General features: G+C 42.7%; 1 protein-coding gene and 1 long non-coding RNA gene across 14 annotated transcripts in view; one reads left to right on the top strand and one right to left on the bottom strand.

The window, feature by feature from the left end:
- LOC111252892 (uncharacterized) overlaps window positions 1-19867 on the top strand; it is a 343362-nt gene that overhangs the window by 238710 nt on the left and 84785 nt on the right. The window lies entirely within an intron of this gene.
- LOC147754881 (uncharacterized) lies at window positions 608-15071 on the bottom strand. 2 transcript variants are annotated; one of them, XR_015330078.1, is made up of 3 exons: window positions 4299-15053; window positions 1448-2553; window positions 608-711 (listed from the first exon to the last, which is right to left on the bottom strand). It is a non-coding gene; the product is annotated as an uncharacterized LOC147754881 (long non-coding RNA). The 2 variants fall into 2 exon arrangements; XR_015330077.1 differs by having other exon boundaries at window positions 1448-15071.

Below are 19867 nucleotides of genomic sequence, written 5' to 3'. Positions count from 1 at the left end.
ATAGACCAGTAATCGTTGTTGTGTCGTTTCTGTATCACAATCTAGGCGATGCTAATGCGTTTTATACGAAAACGACCATGGGGGGGCTGTAGTAGGTAAACTTTTCGATTTGAGCAACTACAATGCTGTTAGGATCAGACAGAATAAATGCGATCTCTCAGACAAAGCTATTCGTTGATTATCATAAAATGCCACGTCTACTTATAGATTGATTTCAGTCGAAGTGAGTGAACGTATAATATATGCAATTGATCTCTCCTTTGGGTCTTGAGAAACAGGAGCCTACTAATGAGCTTATACATAGAGCCTCTATTTAGGAATCGATATAGGATCTTGCTGGAATATATATGGGTTATACTCTATACAGAGTCTATATACCTAGATCTAGAAAATTTAGAGATAGAGGAGTAGCTTGAGCAAAGGCAGATGCCGTTTAAGGAAGAAACGTCTCAGGAAGGCAGGGAACTGTATTTCACTCACAGCTGATTATCTTATATGGCTAACGAGCGTTATAGATAAAGATGTTGTGTCTACTCGAAATTGGTTATTAGAGGAACCGGTAAATAACGTATTGATGTACCTGCCTGTCAATTTTATAAATACAATATGAAGGGTCTGCTTTATTTTATTATAAAGTAAACTTGCCATAGGGTTCGATCTGAACGAGTGGCACAACTTGGGACATTTGGTGCAATGTTTCCTCTGAGTTGCCTGTAATAGTCCAAAAAATAATTGTTATTTATTAATATAGTAAACTTGAAATATATGGCCGACATATATCTTTAAAGTGCATAGAGAAGGTTAGTTTCCTTTCGTCACAGGACGTGTATGAAAAGTCAGGTGGATTGGATACAATCTTGCCCATCCTGAAAGGTGCGACATTTGTACGACAAATGCTTATGTGTTTCTCTATTGTAGAAAAGGGTGGGGTTCTGCTTCAGCACCCCGGCAAGCACTTCTTATCACGAGCGTGATACCAATAATGTATGAGAACGGTTTCGCATTGCTCATTAGCAAACAAATGAAAACGTAGGGTATTTCGTATTTAGCACTTGTTAAGTGTAGAAAAAAACAGTGTGGTTCGACAGTTCCTGGTAATACTTTTACCATGCTAAAAATGGGGACGAAGTTACATTACTGCAGCGGATGAAACCTTGTTAGACCCGTTGAATTGAGGTGTTCGCATTAATTCAGCTTAGAAAGTATCTTCCCACGTTTTAATCAATATTAAAAAGTTAACGTATTGAATAGACATCAGATACTAACCAATCGGCCATACCCAATTCAACGATTTTCATACCACGTTTGTCCCACCCAGCAATAAAGATTACGGCTCCTATTCAGACCAGGCTAAACCAGTACTACCATGTCTATGAGCCAGCTCAGCTTACTACCGGAAGGAGAAAATTAGTTAGCATGGAACAATTATAAAAATGCATAATCATACCATTTTGTTGTCGTTAATCTCATTATCATCCGCAATCGTCGTCAACCCGTCGTTAAACACTCGGCTCTAGCAGCTGCCGATCAGCAAAAACAACGCCCCGTTGAGCTGATATTACAAACTCTTGTTGGGGTCAGGCCGCGAGGACTTAGCCATTCCCATCAGTTGTCAGATTTATCGACCGACAGTGGTTTCTCAATGGATGCGAGAGTCCTATTCGTTACGACTGCCGCTGCTGTAACCGCTACTGATTATTGAAGCAGTATAAGAGATCCGACGATCGGGCAAGGTACCACCGTTGCGATGCGTTCCGCTACGAGTTCTGACAATGAACGTCGATGACGAAGCCGAAGATGCCATTGTCGAAGATGGTGTCGTTGTTCTGAAATAGTTGCTAATGACGATGCGATGTTGTGTTGTTATGTTGGGCTGGCGACGCTCGATCCCTGATCGATCCGCCGGCGGCTGGCAATGTATTGATCCCTCGCCTTCGTGTCGACTCGATCTCAACCGCCGCTGTTTGTCGCACGCTGCATTGGCCTGCCGACCCAATGATCAGTTAGTTTTTTTTGGACAGTTACCTATCTTCGTGTGCGACTTCAGTCGTCTTCAGTTAAGCCGCTATTAACCGCAGTGGCAGCTGCTGCTGCTGCTGCCGCCAACGCCGCGACCGTGGCTAAAGTGGCGTCAGGTAGAAACGGCAAATGGAACTTTTAAATTGTTAGTACGTCACGGTTCATTTTTTTCGGTTCTTGCCTTGCCATTTGATGTTGTTTGCCACTAGTGCCTCCGGCATGGTCTATGCGAGCAACGGTATTAGCTGCTACGTAGTGCTAGCATTCTCGTGGAATCGACTATAACAACAGCGGAAGCATCAGTCGCAGGGAATATGCCGTACGAGACTACCTCGACTGTTGCGATGACTTGAATAGTTTCGTTCTAGTTAAACGCTCGCTGATTTGTCGCATGCTGATGTAAGCAAACGGTCGTTCTGATTGACCCCAGGTAGTCGGTGCCCGTCGATAATGGCTCGATAGCTGTCAAACTCTTCGCTGATGGTGCAGTCATTGATACACCGCCCGTGTCGGAGGCGGCGGATGCTGCGATGCCTGAAAAGTCCTAATTTGCAGTACCTAGAAGTCACGCACAGCTTGTCTTACCCTAGTCCGTCAATCTACAAACAGTGCAGTGATGGAACAATTTTGGCCATAGCCGGCCACGACAAGCATACATAACAAGTTGGGAGGAGGCCACTTATGCTGCGCTTCGCCAATCTTTAGACAACGCACAACAACCGACAAAAACAACCTGACCTCGCGCCATTAGCGGCTGCAGCGCTTCCTGTTCTTCAGTCTGTGACTCCATCACGTGAGGCCTTTCTGTACTTGGCTGAGCCAAATGGTCGGACAACGGAGCAAACAGCTCCCGCCTGTTTGCCTCGTTGCTGGCAACTGCAGCAGTGGATGCTGTTGCCCCCTTGCCGAATCGTCGTAGCTTCTGGATCTTTCTATCTATGTAAGACGTGCAACAGCTTTGGGGAGTAAGACAAAAACGTCGTACCGCTGTGGCTGCTGGATAAATAGCAAAGTAAAATGCTAAAAGACAATGCCTGCTGTTCCATTAAACGGTCTTGGCCGGGACGTCTAGGATAAATGATGACTAGTGAATCGTCTGCACCAGCGAAATCGGAGAGATCTATGCCTAGATAATTTGAGGCTACAGGATCCTTTGAAACAAAAACCCGCACATCATTCAGTACACAGAACAAACAAAATGTTGCTTGTTATTTCTTCCTAATCGATTTAGTGCAAAACAGATACGCAGCCGACGATGTAGTGGTGCAAGCCTTCACTCAGATGGTAGATAATATTTTGTGTATCTACTCAATAATTGGCTGTACGTTTATAAGAACATACACTGTTACCACCTTCAAATGAATCAAATTTGTTTCCCTCGATGTTTGAAGTTAAAATAAATGTGACATGCCCTTCTAACATCAACAAAATTACATTAAACTACATATATATATATCGATAATGAGTCCAGTCAGTGACTATGCGGCGGCCTTATTTGTCAGAATATACCGTTACTACGTATAAGTCGTTTGACCTATAACACAGGGATAAGGAAATGTGGTAGTGGCTCCATAAGCTGTTATGTTGCTTAGTCCCCTATTTTCTCAGCCGATATAACATTAACATGAAGCTTTGAAAATTCAGGTTAGTGTAAAAATGGAGGAAACGGGCGAAGCATAACGCAGTCACAGGTAATAGCAATCAAGGCACAATTGGGGTGTAGGACATCTATTACGGGGTCATAAAAGGATCAGGGCACGACAGCGAATATATGTCAATCAGGACAATCAAAGCAAGTTATTAGAATTATTAGCGCTGGGAGACTGGGTTACTGAAGCAGGCTGATAGAAAATGCGGCGCCTCTATTGAAAAACGATGCTAAGTCAACTGCACGCGAAAAATTGTTATAGAGCAACAGGACTTTTGCCTACGACGACGGTTTAACCAGGTGACAGAACAGCTGCAACGATTCCGGATTCGGGATTCTACCTTAGGCCAGGTTTGTGTAAACTCGATTCTATTGGTGAAAGAAACAGAATAATGTTGGGATCTTTTGTTATTGTCCGAGAATCTGTTGGATCTCTATCTGGATTTTGCGTTGCTAACGTTACTCTCGACGATAGGCGAGCGCTTCTGCTTTAAAAGCGAACGGTAGAAATAAAAAGAGTCGTCCCAGGATCGTCACGACCCCAACCCACTACGGTCATCTTCCAGCCGAAGCGCCACTTGGTTAGATTATAGACATTATGCAGGGATCGGCTATAGGTTGACCAACTAACCGGCCGAGTAACGTCTGGATGGTCCGTGCTTCCGATATTCGTTTGTTTCCTTTTACCGCTTCGCTGCTTAACTAGTCGTCATAGATGTTTTTGTCGATGTTGTTAAAGGCCCATTGCAGCAATGACAGTTGAGGCATCAGTGGATTATTAGTTCATGGCGGATCGGTCCTGATACGTGCGCGTGATGCTATCGCCCAGTCGGGCCCAGTTTGCAATTGAGCTACTCGATACGTACATGTAATCAAGCTATCCACCGCTGAAACTATTCAAGCGTACTTTGTTAAAAGTAGACAATGCGAATGCAGTGTTCGATAGCTAAAAGTAGTTTTCTTTTTTAATTCAGATAACACTGACAATACGTCATTTATGATCGAATAGTGAAGTATAAATTCGTAAATCTATGCTACAAACGCACCTATTGGATGATCTCGCGTTAACCGAACGAAAAATTACGCTCAAATTTCTGTGACGAAGTACCCTAACACTCCTACTAACAATATTCATATAGAAAACGAGTAGCTGACGGATTAAGCTAGGTATAGTTATCACCATGATCGTAATCATCGACACCTTTTTATGCCCGTCCGTAGGTTAACATCTTGCTGACGTTGCCAGTAGTAGCAGAAGTAAGCACTCATAATACATAAGCCATGGTGGCTAGCTATAAATTGTAACAAAAGCAATCAAAGTTAAATATTATAGCTGTCCTAGAATCGAAAGGACGCGTCCATAGTCGCAAACATGGCCCGCAGCAATAAATGCTGAAACTGTCCGTTTCAGGGTCGACCATTGTAACGCAGCTGGCCGAAATCGACTGATTTCCATCAGTTACAAAGACCTGCCATACAAGACCTAACTAGCAAAATCTCTTTATACCTAGTATACATAGTATTATACATAATGGACTGTTTACAAGTGCAGATTCATTCTAGTGATGACTTCACCATCGCTTGTTCCTAGAGTGATATGTACTCCGAAAGAAAACGCAACAATCAATTACCTTACCCTACAGCAAATAACATGAGGTTCGCCGACGTCAAAAGCACAAGTCCAGTTAGCGCGCGTTTTTTTAAACTACAGCCTACACAGTTATTATTATTAAATATTGTTATTATTAAGACTACAGGTGTGTAGTAACGTGTGATAGCTAATAGATAAAGCTAACTGGATAAATAACATTGTAACAACAAATGTAATAGAGCGAATTCTGCAACCACGAGATTTTGTTCGAGATTTGACTATTGCGTACAAGATAAATAACGCATAAACGCGTATAAAATATCATAAGTAACACATCCCTCTAAGATTATGGGAAGAAGCATATAGCACAGAAAGGTTCGCTGAACCAGATAAACAGAAGGAACTTGGTGGTATATGTTAAATGCCTAAATTTCTGTCCACTCAGCTTCATAATAAGAGAGAGGGAATGGCTAGTGGACAATGAACACTACTGATCGGGTGGTGTCACTGGTGTGCCGAGGTAATCACAGGCGATTGGGTAACCCGTTTGTGAAAGCGGCCCAGCCGAAGCCCACGGCGCACTTCCCTAAAGGATGAAGTCGTTTAGGAACTAATCAGCATACGTCCAGATTCATATCAACATCGGCGGTGCCATTGTCGTCAAATTCCTACATTTGCAATGACGTAAGGGGAAATAGACAAGACTTTTGGATGACGAAGATACATAGCGTTTTTCTTACATGCTTCCCTAACGCCATCTCCATCATTGTCGCCATTATGTTGACGCTTGTTCGGCAACTCGCGGCAAATTATAGCTGGTACGAGAAGGTCAACGAGAAAAAGAACTGACAGAAAAAAAAAACATATATATATATATATATATATATATATATATATATATTTTTTTTTTCGGAAACGAGTGCGTATATACACTTATATATATACACACTCCTTTCTGCCTTAAAACAGACTTAGGATGCAGCAGTTGTCCTTACTGTACCCTTGTATTTTACCCGCCTTCGGGCGGACTGCACAGATAGAGTAGCTTTAATTGCGTCGAAGGTTACAGAGATTATCTAACACGGAGAGCATGGATCACAATGCTAAGAGCTTGCTCTTTTCGGCAGCAGTTGGAATAATTTTTGCCTTTACTCCGGCCTTCTTTTAGTTTAGTGAAAATCTAATAAAAAGATTATTTCAACACATAAATCGAATTGGGGGCGATTGTTTCTTGTAGCGATGGGGTTGGAGAAAATTGCCGTCGCAAAGACTGACTCTTACCGCATGGAAAGACGAAAAACGATCTGCCAGCATTGTAGTAGAGGCATGTAGGGTATTATCCTACTGCCGCTCCGATTGCCACTACTGTTAGTAATAGCAGGTAAATTTCGGTTTGATTTTGACTGGTTTCTGATTTTTAAAGCATTATAGTTAAGAGTTAGGGGGTGGTCGTTTGGCTTGCAGCAGGCCTTCACATAAAGCCCCTTCATTCATTCCTTCAGCCAGACGCCCTGTCCAGTTTTCGATGATAACAACAACGATCTGCTTGTGGCTAGCTAGCTGACTATGCTGACCTAGCTTTACATAGCGTACTTCTTCCTTCGTCCACACTCAGCGATTTCAACTAGTTATTATTACCTGCCACTACTGCCGCCGGTGCTGCTTCTGGGCTGGTCACCACACCTTTTGCATTATAGACCCTCATTGCGGCTGCGGCCTGTTGTCTAGCCATTGTAATTGGTTGTGCCCAAAAATCTCCGACTACCTATCACGCCATTCGTCCGAATGTTTTGGTGAATACCTAATTAATCTGTGTGAACGTTAACCAATGTATTTCATTGAACCTGATTGGATTTGTAAGTAAATACATTGTATAGTTGGTCAATTGAAATCGCTGCGATAATCCAGCCGTCTGCTTGCTCTTGATCGAACCACAACAGCTGTCTGACCGACCAACAAGATAAGCGATGCTGAAGCAAAAAATATTCATGAAATCATCATCAGTGAAGTTGCCTAGCATTAAACCAGCTTTTCATGAGGGTAATCTTATTTTACCCGCTATACACAATGAACAATGCGGAAATATATATGGACGCAAGTCACCTCGGCGCCATTTTCTCCGTATTTTAACGTTAGTATTTGCGTTAAGGAAATATATGGTTCCTGTTGGAATCTGGTATGTCCTTCAAGCGTGTCGTTATGCTATACAATCGTAATAAAGAAGACGAGAGACAACGAATTAGACTGATTCGTAAACAAACGATTGCCAATTGCTAACATCCGTTCGAAATGAGGCTGGTTACTGATTTTGTTCTTTTGATTTTGCTGGCTCTGCTACACCGCCGTAGTCGTCACAGTGGATGATGGTCTCGGCGGTTCGTCTTCCGCGTTCCCTGTTAGATTTGGACTTCGGTTTTTCTGATACGAAGTATTTTTGGTCGTAAGCCGGGAGTAGCAATAGCGGTAATGATAAAAATAGGGTTAGTCTGATAGTTCAAGATGACGGAAGGTCCGTTGTGATGCTGAACGCGGTGATGCACGCACACCTGAGAAGATACAAGCAAATATTGTCGATTTTGCCGTCGGTGTATTTTCGACGTCACTGCTGAACCATATCTGCCTTCTTACCAGTAGTTTCATTAATATAGTATCATAACAGCAACGATCCAAGAAAAGGCCCGAGTCCGTTGAAAGACAATGCGAGTCGACACGGTAAACCCTTGTTCCCCTAACCTCGATAAGGGTTCGACAACAACAGTAAAGCCGGGCCGAAAACACGTATACCGACTAAGTACCCTCCCTCTGTGTGTAATAGGCTTATTCACAAAATCCGTGTTTCAAGTAGAATTTTGGTTATTAGTAGACGAAACACGCCTATAAAATAACGATAAGGAAGTGAATTAAAAATGGCGTACTCTGAACATTGTTCGAAAGCTTACATCGCAAATTGAGAACCGCTAACACATCCTATAGTATAGACGATGCGGGAATACTGATCCAACTATTGTGTGTGACTATGTGTCGTTGCGTTTCCGTCCATACGCAATACTACTGAGATACTATGGATAGAATGACTGCCGTCACTATATTTGTTTGTTTCAGGTAAGCAGTAAGTAAAAAATCATTTGAAAAACGCGCCGGTAAAGGTATAACGAGTGCAGATATCTGCATGCAAAACCCAAGCGAGGTTAACATATTGTTCTCCTTAGAACGATAATAAACGTATTGCTATCTGACGTATTTGATACCGAGAAGCGCTTCCATATAAGCACAACAATTAGCTCCCTTTTAAATATTGTGTATTTCCTATCAAGGTAACTCTAAGGGCCAAGAAATCCGGAAAAAAATTAGTAAACTTTGCAGTTTTATAATATTATAGATCTATAGATATTGGTGATAAACCATTATTATTATATAATTATAGTGGATACGACTACCTCTACTGGCCATGTGCATAGATGTCGGCGGACATATATCGCCTTTCGATAATACTCGGCAAAGAACTAGTTCAAGCACAACTAGACCGCGAAGAGGTATAGAAAGACGACTTTGGTGTAGTCCTATATTTTTTCAAATGAAGTACGTCCTCAGTTGAACCCAGCATAAGCATCCTTGAAATCAATAACTTAGAGGATGAAGCGAATGAGGTTGAGTGCGGAATCGCACTTTAGACACCCTCACCGTAGGCGGTAGCCTATTGAATAATGCGGAGCGAGCCTGAGAGGAGTAGGTACACATGCAAAAAGAACTTCGTTAAGCCAACATGGTCCGTGCTCATTCAGACAATAACGGCCTTTGATAGAAGTAGTTTTGCCAAAATTTGTTGTTCAATAGTACTATAAAAATGAGCTTAGGGGGCAAAACAGTAACATAAATCTTTGTGATAACGATATTTTCTTTGTCGGCATCAGATACTAAAGTTCCCCTAAGCCAACGACCCATCCGATTATCTCCGATACACTATACATTAGTTGTATGCGTCAGTACATATAGTCGACAAGCTTTCTGGCTCTGCCCCCTAGCTGCAGTTGTTCTTACGACCATGTTCACTTTGTTTTTGTTCAAGGGACTCTGCTTCGGCCTTCAATGCGAACCGGATTGATCATGCATTTTTGTTGCTAGGTTGAATGGCTAACAACGTTAGCTGACGATACAAGCGACGCTACAAAGCCCATAAAGTTATAGATGATACCACAGCGGACCAGTAGAATGCGTCAGAGGCGCAAGGAACAAACGACTAGTAAAGACCCCTAAATACATACACATATATTAAACGGAAACACACGTATAGATAGGGTGACATGCAGATACTTTTGCACGATAGCTCACGAATCGTAAGTTGTATTCGAGTCGCGTGAGAGTTGCGTGTCGTGTCGTGTCGTCCCAAGCGGCAATCACCCTGTTACCCTGGTATTGTTGCCGCTGTTATCGTTGTCATAATCGGAGCCGCGTCGCGTGATCCTGGCTGGCCATCCCGATTTGTTGAGAATAAAGCAAACTTGAAAAGCCGCCTAATTTTGATGATGAAAGCAGGGCCAGCAGCGGCGGTAGAATTTGGTCTCCATCAGCAACAGCGACCAATGCTATCCTAGGCAAACGTATGTGGTCTGCTACGGATTATTTTGCTCTCCGATTGTTGGTGCTTCTGTAGCAATCCCGTTATATTCGACCTGGTCGGCTCGTTTTCCCCTGCAAGTCGTCAATAAGAGTGTCAACCACTGACCGTGGTTCATCGTGCGCCGTCAAGTAGTTCATCTTAGCATTGCTTGCGGTATCGCACCAATGGGAGTTGAATTTGCTTCTGCCACTCGGTAGTAGATAGTCGACTCGGCGTCGCTTTACATGCCTGGGCATCTATATATGTATGTGTGTGTGTCTCTGCAATATAAAATATCATTTATCTCATGACTATCTATCGCTATGACTTCTTTTGACCTTTATCTTGTTTCGTCTGGCCGTTGCGGAGTTGTAGTGAATAACTATGTGTATTCTATCCATTATGTCTGTACCTTCTTCTCATGACAATTGCCGTTTGCCGTAGCACTGCATACTTGTGTAAACCAATGCCCTCAATACTGTACACGAGGGGTGACGCCCGTTGCCGCCGGTGATTCCCTACGGAGGTCGACGAAGTTTTCATAGTCGACCAATGATCGAGTAGCCGTTTTCAGCGGCGGCAAGCATGCAGAGCTTGCACTTTCTGCACCCTACTGGGGCCGCTGTTGATCTTAGTATTGTCCTTACGGTGTGAAGCTCTTGGGGCTCGTGTACGACGAGCTTCATGTCGTTATCGACCGATGTCCAGATTCTGCCAATAAAAGCTAGTTGTGGTACGAGAATGAGGCTTGACTTTGGTGATAATACTGATTGACCTGTGTGTTGTCGTCACCCTCAGCCACACAAGGAAAAAGGGCTCATATTGCTTCATACGTGTACAGATACTATATATTCCTGCTTTAATTGTCACTGATCGATGATCGCTGTTTTTTTGGCAGTGCTCATAGTTCCTGACAATCATGTTCGGCAACACAACAAATGGAACAGAATGTCTGCAACAACAATAATACCGAATATATATTCATTTAGCATTGTTATTCCAGGTTACCGGTTAGCGGATCCTGTAGCAGCAGATGATCCGGCGACGCAAGCTGGCCGGCCTCTTGGCCTAGTGGCGCTCATACTACTTTTGATTAGTGATATCCAAAACTAAGTAAGCGATGGTCAACTGGTGACCGAATTCTGTTGCTGTTGTGCCATGCCATATTCTTTAACGGTTGCATCTAGACTTTGTATTCTGTACATAAAACGGCTAAAAGTTCTAGGAGGCCTTAAAGGCTGCCGATCGAAAGTTCGCTTCATTAGCTTCTACCGCACAGGCATATACAGTGCCAATAGCAACGTTGTTGTCTCGTAGCATTCGTAGTTAATGAATGCAATTGACCATATCTAGCTGATGCGTCCTTCCTCAGAGCATCAACGACTGCTGTGCGTCGTTGATGCTCGAGTCAACGTTAGTCGTTATCCCTATTGTCCACTCCGCTTTTCTTGGCCTCCGACGATGATGTAAAGGTCCGATGCGAATTAGTCTATTCCTACTTATGAGCCTTATCCAGCCTTCGCTAATTTTTTCTATGATGGACACATCATAAATCATATCGCCTCGCTATGCTTATTGATATGGTTGGTGTACAGCCTTGCATACTAGTACGCAGAGATCAAGCTTAAAGTGAATGTTTCTATAATTAGAAAAACCGTACGGCCGTTAACGAGCTAAGTTATACCAACAAATGGAGGCCGAAGCGCGTGCCGGCAATAGATTAATAGTAAGTAAATATAAGGAGAGCCCTGATTATACAACCAGTTGATTTCTTGCCCGTTCTAATAGCAAACGATGGGGGCAATATAGTAATGACAGAGAACTTTATGGAAAAGGTGGTACAGAGGAGCTGTTATTGGTTCTCGTTCCAGCTAATAATGCTGAAGTACGCTGAGTTATTGGCCTATTTTAAAGTTCAAACACTTTAGCAGATACTGCTGAAGTATTCATCTAGGGAAGGTTATGTATTAAACACGAGGAGGTCGGTACTATCATGCAAAAAGTAAATTTCTCGTGAACAATGACTAACAAAAATACACCAACAGTAATAACAATAGATATGTCCATTTTGTATTAGAATATAACTTAAATCCAATTAAATACAAAAAAAAAAAAGCAAGATATAAAGCCAATACGCCAGTAGCCGGTAGCGGAACAGCGCGAACATTTGAACGAATAATAATATAGTTGACCTCTGTTTTTTTTCAAACGAATCTCGCCGCGGTACACCATTCCGATGCAATTAGTAACAATAGCATGTGAAAACCATGAAAACGATCTACAATCATAGAAATCCCAACCTCAACTTACTCCTAAGGACCAACCTCTGATAGCGCTAGAACCCTTCTAGCCTTAAGCTATCCAGTTGGGAGCGTCGTCACATGCACTCGTCTACATATGACACTATAGTAAGCAGTAGGAAAAAACGTGTGCACGTCCCCACATATTGAAACGCAGTTCTGCTAGATATAGGTAGCGCAAGGAATTGCACCACCAAAAAAAGGCGTATTTCTTTAATATTGCTATCGCTAGTACACCTGCACGCGTTGTTCTATTTCAACAGTATACAGATGCGAAGTCGTATAGCTGACAGCTGTGGCCGTAACGACGTTATTCCTTACGCCTATATACTGCCATTATGTTTTGCACGTTCCGTTTTCTGTGGCCCAGCTGTAAACTAGATGGGTTTTTAGTGGACGCAAAGTAACCGTCTGTGAGCAGTTCCCGCAATGTGGCTAGAAATCAAGGGAACGACATCGGCGGCGACGGCGACAATAAAGTTGGCTAGGATAATAATTACTATAGTAACAACGACGTAGGCGACAATAACGAAACCTAAATGAGAGAGATATAACGACGGCTTTTACAAACAATCGCGGTTCGTATCGTTATTGCAACTATTGCTGGTGCAAACGTTCTCAATTTAACGCCGACGGTGACGTTAACCGTCCAGCTTCCGTTCAATTGCCCAATCTTCAATAGCAACTCCCGTTTGGCGTTGTTGAGATAGTGTAGCGCCAAGGGTCGTCTTGCTCACTCTGATGCGACGGGAACGGATTGCAATGATGTAGGTGGCGCGGGCGAACAAACGAGCACGCACTCTGCTTAGTCGACGGACAAGTTACGTACTAACAATAACCGAAACACTGAAATGTTTGCGGCCATGTTTACGTGTGTGCGTTCGTACGTGATTCACGCGGTCATCGCCACCGACCGCTTATTTAGTACACATCGTCTTGTGGACGAATATGGCGGACCTCGCCAACGTTCTGGCGTTATGTGGGGGTTGATTAGCAGCTGACTGTGGTGGCATCTCTGTTGTGACCTAGCGTATTACAAGATAAGAGCGTCGATCATCAATCTTACATATAGAAGGTTATACCATACCGGTGATTTTAATAATCATATTGATAAAATTGTGGGATCTATGATGATAATAATAATAAGTGCAAGACGTGTACTAGTGTATAGTTCTAATCAAAGTAAAATGAATAGAACGTACGCGAAAAAAGCCGTGTCAAAACAACGTACATACTTGGCTTCGTTTAATAAACAACCGCTTGGAGAAGTTTTACTTATCACTGGTCCAGAGAAAGCTTCTGTACGTAGAAGTAACGCGTATAAAAACTTAAAATTTTGAACGTCCAGGTCGAAGCTGACAAGGAGAGACGAAACGTGTATCTATGACGATAAGAGCTAGATTAGCTAGTTCAATTAACAACTTGAATAAATACTATAACATGTAGTAAGAGATAGAGAAAGATGGTCGCACCATCAACCTCAACCGAAACGACGCGCACTTGTTGTGATATGAAGTGCGTCTTCATCGTGTCCTCACATCTCAGTTGCTTTGAACGAAACGTCAGTCGCCCAATTACGACTCGGTCTGGCACCGAGTGCCGAAGTGGCATCGTTTGTCATCAATACTCATGTTTTCTTCGAAAAACAGCAATACTTTGAACTATTTCGTATTACTAAACAGAGCTGTCAGTACCAGGCCATTGCTAACGGAGAACTTTTTTTTAAGAAAAAGAAACCATGGTGCGCGGGTATCCCATACCGTACACGTCTTGAGTAACTGTCACGCTAACATCCTGCATGAAGTACAAACGCTGCAGACGTCCTGTCGCTTATGGGCGTTAGACAGGCTGACATCGACATCATCACTCAGCCACTGTCATTATTATTGTCGTTGTAAGTAACATCAATGGATAAAGCACCGAGGTTCAAATTCGGATTTCCATTTTCCCAGCATTAGTAATCCATCAGGGCAATCATTAGTGTCATCAACGAATGTTATTGGCCGAAAGATCAGCTATTATGCGGCATGCGTCGCCACATAATGCTTCCAGCCTTACAAACTACAACCATACACGAAGTCGACGATGTCGCAGGGTATGCAAGAAGTGGAGCGTTCGTGAAGTCGCATGACTATGGTTGGTAGATCGCCGTTGAAAGTTTTCCATAAGGTTGTTCCTGCCGGTAGGTCGTTTGCCGTTCCGTAACAAGGTCCTTTTTGCTCCTTTCAAACGATGTTTCTCTTGCTACTACTTCCGCTTTTGCTTCTGTTAAAATTGCTGACACACATAGCAACCAATGCGGTGTAAATTCATGCCAGCTTGAACGATGACGCTATCTACGAGTGGCGCGCTGCGCATAAAAAACGAACAGAGTTCTAAGGTTGGTATGACACCACTGGTAACAGGTCAATCAGCAGAACTGTCAGTAGATAAACGGTTACCTTCTTCTTCTACGTAAAATGCGTATATCACGTACAGCTATGCAGAAGCACAGTGACGATTACCACCACGACAACTGCAGAGCAGTAGTATGTAGTAGAACTCATATGAAAATGTAGGTACAATGTGTTGTAACGCTCGTTTTGTAAGTGGCGACTAATGGACGATACTTTCACGAACACAGATTGTATCATATGTGCACTTAATTAATGCTGTTTTTAGTGGGCCACCAGCCAGATGCACACCGACTTCGTTTCGGACTTCCTCGGACAACCAGAATTAGTCGAGCGGGTGCATTAGGTCGTCAGATTCGCACAGACAACGATATCCTACTGCGCAAGCAGCAGCAGCAGCAACAGCAACGATATACAATAGCATTCTAAGGCTATTTTTTGCGTTTTCATTCGTATTACTGATAGCACTGATTGAACCCCAAACGGAAAAAGGCGATCATAATGTCCATGCACGCGTTCGCTACGTAATCGGCCGAAGCTTGCGTTCCATTAGGGTTGCTTAACTGCTACTATGGTTTGAGGTTCGCGCGCATCCGTCCAAATCTATCTGTGTACGTATATATGAGATCCTGTATTACATATCGGGCACGTAACGCTGATGCTGATGTGACGGATGCTGTTGGTTGAAACTTTGGCCTCGTTGGCTATGAGCGCCAAATCAGCAGGCCAGGTAGTTTTACTGGGCCAAGAAAACGACAAATGCTAACGCAGACCGTCCGGGCAATTCCGTGAATTATTCAGGACCTGCTAAAGCAACAAGGGTAGGCTAACTTTTGCTAATATTACTTGTCGTTTCGACTTGTATTGGCCTTGCTGCTGACGATAATCGACGGTGGCACCGAAAAATCTTGAAAATGAAAAGCGAACGGAGTGAAAGTCCGCCCGAAGCAGTAATGAGGCCATGGTAAGGATGCGGTACCGATTCTCGCTACTAAGCCGATTGTATCACAGTTATAGACAACAGCAGGACTGATCAACGTAATCAGGTTCAAGAGCTCTTTATGGAACAGGAGCCTTTAATATTAATAATAATAGCGTAAGCGATAAGAAAGTTTACGCCGCAGGAGGATCCCGTATAATAAAATAGCATTGATATTATATGCCCAACACATTCAGTGTTGGGGGTGCGATATAATCGAAGCTGATATCGCTGATGATTAAGATAAAGATGAATACATTGGTCTGAAAATTGACCCTGAAGGAAAATCTGACACGTCATACTTCATCTATAACGCATGCACATTGGTTGTCACCGTTAGCATGCCTTTTATGTAGTATTTGTATATATATATACATACATGTATATGTGCTAGGAAATAAAGTTGAAATGCACAAAAATGAAAAGAGTACCAACGTGTCAGACTGTCGCTAGACTTTTTCTTTGCTAGTGACCGAACTGAAAATAGGGGGTAACGAGAAACTACAAACAATATATATAAAACTTTAACTTACCTAGTATCTGTTCTCTCACTATTCATTCATGTTTCGTTAAAGTCGGCCAACAATAAGAATTTTTTTCCGACCTAGTTATTTAAATTGAGTCATACTCCAAATCCAAAAGACAATAGCGTTGGCTTATCGTGCAATTCTCGACTACAACAACGTAACAGTGTCGCACCTAATTTTTTTCTTCGCCCCCGATTTGTTGCCCTGTCATCGTTAACTCGTTATCCTTTTATTCCGTTGTCATCATCTGTGCGATGGGTCGCATTTTCATGGTTGTTTGCAAATATTGTTATATATAGCGTGTGTGTAGGAGAGGTCGTAGTATGAATACCGCGAAGACCTTGCCTTCGACTATTATTACTGCTGTTACATTCAGTAGCATTCAGTTAGCTGATGGGCGGCAGCTGCTGCATGATCCGTTTGGCGTCATGGTCATTTCAGTGTGGTCAGCGGTCAGTTAGTTATGTAGTAAATGAGTTGGAAATCCTGTCGTTGCCTTCACTTGCGGCAACACGGCAATCACGTCTAGAGCAACAGTAACGTTCGTATTCTTTACGCTATAACTGCAGCAGCGTAGAAATCACCGTTGCCGCCATCGCCACGCAAATTATTACAATATATTATAATAATACAACTGGCTAGATTGGTTCCTATTTTTATCCAGCCAACTTACACTATAGGCCGCCCACTCGACGACCAAACATGGCCCCCTTATCGCTGCTCCCATCCCCGCTACTCCCAAGACTAGAAGCGAAGAAGACAAGAAGGAAAATTCGAAATTCTAAAGATAGAAGCATCCGATAACGGCAACGAAAGAACAAATTACGGCAGCGGCCGTCGCAGCAGCAGCAGCAACAACGTCCGCTATGGTAGTGATTTATACATGGCCAACAGTGGCGAACACAAAGTATTGCTCGCGCTTCGCGCGCAGCAACCCACTCTCCTATCAATGCGAAGGAAATCTGGGCGAGCAGCTTTGATTCCAAAACGTGTTGGCACGAAACATGGTAGCCCCGTTGCGTTGCTTAGAATCGCCCATGACGACAGACGAAACAAATGCATAGATGTTAACGGAACATAGTGGCCTATAGAAAGGTAGGATCGGCTAGTGCATAGCGCGCTCACCACGTTATTAGTCTACCACCTCCCTTAAATGTGTGTAATGTAGGTAGCGCATCAAAAAAGGTCACGACAACTGGCGGAATTGTTCCTGATTTAAACGGTGTCACGATCAATAACGGTAGCGTTACAGTTGTCGACGAACGCGGCTGTTATATGGCCACAATGAGTTTTTGATAATCGAGCCCTTGTATGAAGTGATAACGGTAACGGCAGCATTGGCAGTAACCACAAAAGCGACCACGAGTTAAGGCACGTACGTGCAAACACTTGACCAGCACAGTGCATAGCCTTGATGATGTTGATGATGGCCGTGGGGGGGGGGGGTGAGTAGTGCATTCCTGTTAAAATATCAGTTCAATGTTGGTGTGATTTGAAAGGAGTTGGATAAAAGCGGTGAAAATTACAGAAATGAAACATTGATTTTGGAGATTCCGCAATAACATCATTTGTCATATATATATATATTGATGACCAACTACCAGAATTGCCGCCCTTAAGAGAGGCTGAAGAATCTCGACAACAAAAAATTATGTGTTCTTTGTATTGCCGCGGCGGCTTCCTAATCTCTGTGTATTCATTGCGTTTGATTGCTGCAGCGTGTCCTATGCACGCTATACACAGACTAGCTATCAAGAGTTGGTCCAAGGAAAGCCCGCGAAAGAAAGACAGAAGCCTCACTTTTGGTTAACATGGATCAGGGTTGGGGTACACACATCTGCGGCCGGTCAGGCGGTCTCTGAACATAATCGTATGAGATTTGTTATGTCAGGGAATTACAGTTCTATAATGACTATGGCTTGATATCAGCAGGATTTTCTATATTCAGTATTACAATGGCTAAATACGATGAAACGTCAGATTCCTATAAGGGATATAGAACAACATCGATCTTGGAACCTACTCGTTGCTTAATTACCGTGCATTTTAATTCTAATATTGCTGAAAACACATTGCCTCTTGCCTCGTGACGAAGTGGACTGACGAACCCCACTAACATCTAGAATCTTGTGTATAACACCTCGTCACATTATAGACCATCATATACAATGTAATTTATCGCTTAGCAATCGGCTAAGTACATAAGACACTGAGGCATATATATATACTATTAATATTATAATTATATAATATTAGGTTGCCTCTTTATGCTATATCATCTTCTAACTCCAGATAGCCGTACCCTTGTGCCTGAACTGCCCTAACATTAGCACGCGGGAAAAATGGCTGCCCAAACAAGAGTTCAAAGAAGTTACGTTATCCGTTGTTTACCCATTAGCACCCTCTCGGAATATAATTAAGTCATTTAATGGATATTTGGAAGAGATCAAGCTAACGCACGTATGCAAAAATTCAAAATTTAATTTGATTTCGGATCAGCAGTATGGGATAGTTTCTTGGTCGATTAATATATACTTGCTGACAATGTACAAAATATTTTGTTTATGTGAAATCGCTACTACCGAAACCGTATGCTCTAAACCTTTTAGTTTATAGCGAGATGAAGGCAACTTGCTTTATCGATGTTCAATGCCCCTTTCCTCCATTTCCAACGTGTTCCGTCTGGATTACATACTATAACTGTGCAATACGCTTATGTACTCGGCATTTGCTTTTCTTTCTATTGCTATTTCAGGTTCTGGACTAAATTTTAAGTAATCTTATTCGTTCTTATTCGTATCTAGACGTTCTTATGCTATGGAAACAAGAAAGGGTTAGTTTGAGAAGCAGTAGAGCTTGATTCACCACGAGCTATACGTTCTTGTACTTACATTATATCCTCATTCAAAGTTTGCTCTTGACAGTGCTGACAAGCGCGAAGGCAACTTCTGGGAACCTATTGAGTAGCAAACGCGACTCAAATTAAAATTACCCCCCTATGTCTTTTATGGAAATCGATCGAATTACAGTCGATGCTCTGCTACAACATCTCTCTATTATTTACGTGTGTATGGTTATTAGTATTACTCCGACCCTCTCCATGAGTACTTGAAAAATTCTTCCTTACTTCTTAGTATATCCCGAATCGAATTCATGCAGTTTCAAGACAAGTAGGTCAGATATCCCCTTGTAGGTTTGTTCTGCTTTCCACATTTGTCAACAACACAGTTATCTAGAAAAAACCTATCCCTGTCTCCTTTTGACAAATGACCGTTAACTGTTTTAAACGTCCTACTAACACCTGGCGTTGTCTGGTTGAGACGGGCCCGGGTACGACGTAGGACAACGGCCCCAACGCGTTACAGTTTCTCAAATCGAACAAAAGCCGCAGTCGAAGTAGCTCTAATGCCAGCAAAATAAACAGTAGTGGATTACTAAACGAAGCAGGGAAAATGTCTTCAACAATAAAACTATATATTAAACGTATGACGAACGCGCGTTGTGCGCTCTGCGTCTTCGCCTACTGATGATAACGATGACATCCCTGCAGCTAGGGAATAAACCTGTGAACGAACGAGCACTCACATTTATCCGGATCCGATTGCGCCTGAAAAACGTTTGATCCTTCGCTATACTAGACGCTTTTTCCTAACACGCTGTTAACTCTAGCAGGTAACAATGGCAAGTAATGGCCTGAATGACAAAAAAAGAATGTCCTATTTATACGTAATGCCCACGCAACACCGACAACGACGATGAATGGAAACAACACTAATGAAACAAGCGAAACACTAACTAGAACGAATCTGCAAA

This window comes from Varroa destructor, unplaced genomic scaffold (genome assembly GCF_002443255.2).
Source record: "Varroa destructor unplaced genomic scaffold, Vdes_3.0 BEIS01000006.1, whole genome shotgun sequence".
NCBI lineage: Eukaryota > Metazoa > Arthropoda > Arachnida > Mesostigmata > Varroidae > Varroa > Varroa destructor.
Note: the sequence above shows the minus strand (reverse complement) of the source record. Positions and strands in the feature narration are given on the sequence as shown.